The sequence below is a fragment of the Amphimedon queenslandica genome, unplaced genomic scaffold, assembly GCF_000090795.2.
Source record: "Amphimedon queenslandica unplaced genomic scaffold, v1.1 AMPQUscaffold_13233, whole genome shotgun sequence".
NCBI classification, from domain to species: Eukaryota; Metazoa; Porifera; class Demospongiae; order Haplosclerida; family Niphatidae; genus Amphimedon; species Amphimedon queenslandica.
The window spans coordinates 46,199-48,405 of NW_003546531.1; the positions used below are offsets into that span (position 1 = coordinate 46,199).

The 2,207-nt window shown below is 33.8% G+C and overlaps 1 long non-coding RNA gene across 1 annotated transcript; it reads right to left on the minus strand.

The window, feature by feature from the left end:
* Positions 1–718: 718 nt before the first annotated feature.
* Positions 719–860, minus strand: LOC109584200 (uncharacterized). Its single transcript, XR_002185902.1, has 2 exons — positions 819–860; positions 719–771 (listed from the first exon to the last, which is right to left on the minus strand). It is a non-coding gene; the product is annotated as an uncharacterized LOC109584200 (long non-coding RNA).
* Positions 861–2,207: the final 1,347 nt, after the last annotated feature.

Here is a 2,207-nt window from a genome sequence, read left to right on the forward strand (position 1 = left end):
GATTTAGTTTGTATTTTTGGGATGCAAAGACTTCTTTATCAACTAGAAAAGTTGCTTTATATGAGATGCGAGGGACAACTTTTAAGCTATGACAGTACATTTCAGCTAGGTGATTTTCACTTGTCAACTTTACTATTAAGGCATGTTATTTTTACTCAGAAGCCTTGCATTCCAGTCTTGTTCCTCATTCATAAAAGGAAGTTACAGCAAAGTCATGTTGATTTTTTCCAGATGCTAGAAACTCTCCCACCATCAATTGCAAATCAACATCAACACTTGTTTCAGACAGAGACGTCAATTGTTTCAGCAATAAAAAAAGTCCTTCCCAATCTACCTCTTGTTGATTGCTAGAACCATATATATTGAGAAGTCAAATTCTGTCTCTGTTCTCAACATGTAAAATCAAATTTAGTTGCATCTACTATAGCCCTCAGTATTTCTTATTGCATTAACCTAAAACTTTAGAGTAGTTTAACTAGTTTTACAACCTCATCGTAAGGTTAATGAAAATTTCATTTACTCTAATATTTATGGGTAAATTTAAATTATTCATCCAGTCACACCCACTTGGCTATAACTTCAAATTTTCAATTATTATTATAGATTAGAAATTATTTTTAAAAACAATGATAATCTTTTCAGTGATAATGATAATCTTTTTAATACTAATGATTAACTCAGTTTCCACTATTTCTTAAATCTGTCTTTTTCTTCTTTCTTCAAGAGGCTTGTCTAGGTGAGACAAACCGTCTGCTAAATTAAGAAGGTTTGCTACAAAAGAAGATTTCAACTATTTTGCTTTAGTTATTGATTTATACCTCTTCTTTTCCTTTTACACTTGCTTTTAGGTGTTGCAAAATCTTCTGCATATGAAGAAGAATTGTTTCATTTATTTCACCAGCCTTTAGAAGATAAGTATGGGGAAGTGTTGCAGGAAAAGAAATAACAATGGGATGCTAAATTTGAAGAATAGTACATAAAACATTCATCCACAGGTACTTCAGTTTTATAATTATGAATTGATGATATTATACTTATAGGATTGTCAAAGCATTGGTCGCTGGGTGCTTGAAGGTTTTCATTGCTATCATCCTTATAGTGGAGTTACCAACAATGCTTCTGAGTCTCTAAACCAAAGATCTGCAAAACCGGAAAGAGGCTCCTATTAATTCTGTGATACTCTCACTTCATCAGTTGCAATGTTCTTATAGCAATGAAATTAAGAGGAGTTTAGCTAGATTGGGAGAGTGTACACCAGAACCGTGCTTCTCAGATTTGAAGCTGCCTGATGTCAATTGATGTTTTACAAGGTCTTCTGAAGATATTGTATCTAGTAGTCGTAGAAATTTACTGTCTGATAAGGAAAATAAAACTGTTACAAAGGAGGAAGAGCTTCCAGAGGTTTCACAAGTAGCTCCCCAGTCTCAACAGATGCCTTTTTTAACAAAGAAGAAATGTGAGTCTGCTTTAGCAAGGGCAAAAGTTATTTTGGACAGAAACAAATTTAGTTTTCATGCAACGCTGCATATTTTTAACGACCTGGGGGCTAGCCCCCAGGTCGTTCCTATGATTGTTTTCACCCACGTGCGATGTTTGTATATATATATATTTGTATGTCCACACTTACATTTCTTCTATACACATTGTATTGGAGAAGTAACAACCTTAGCAACCATCCGCCCACGTGCCAACGTCAATTGGGTGTGGTCAATAAAACAAAATGGCGAGTCTGAACTGTATTTGGGATGATGCATCAGGACAACTGTACTTTCTAGCAGCCAAATAACACATTAGAGTTGACATCAGTCACACTAGGAGCTAATATCAACTAATGATAGCTGTGAAATGCAAGAGGTAAAATTATAATTAAATATTATGCTTTGTCACCATAATAGCAGGAACTCTGGAATATAAGCTATAAGCTAAGGAAGATATTACATACTGAAGGAATTATAATCTATTGAATTTCATAGTTGGGACTCATGATCCACTAGTGAAGCCATCACACATGCCTTAAATTATAGTGGTGAACTTGACTTAACTATAGATATTGTCTCAGATATATATTTGGTGAATAAATAAGTGTTTTATACAGTATATAGTTGTTAATAATATTATTTGTTCAGTGGTTATTATTGTTGAGAATGATAAGTTCTATTATATCTAATAGCCTTTCTATTTGGCTATTTACAGTTTGCTGTCCCTGC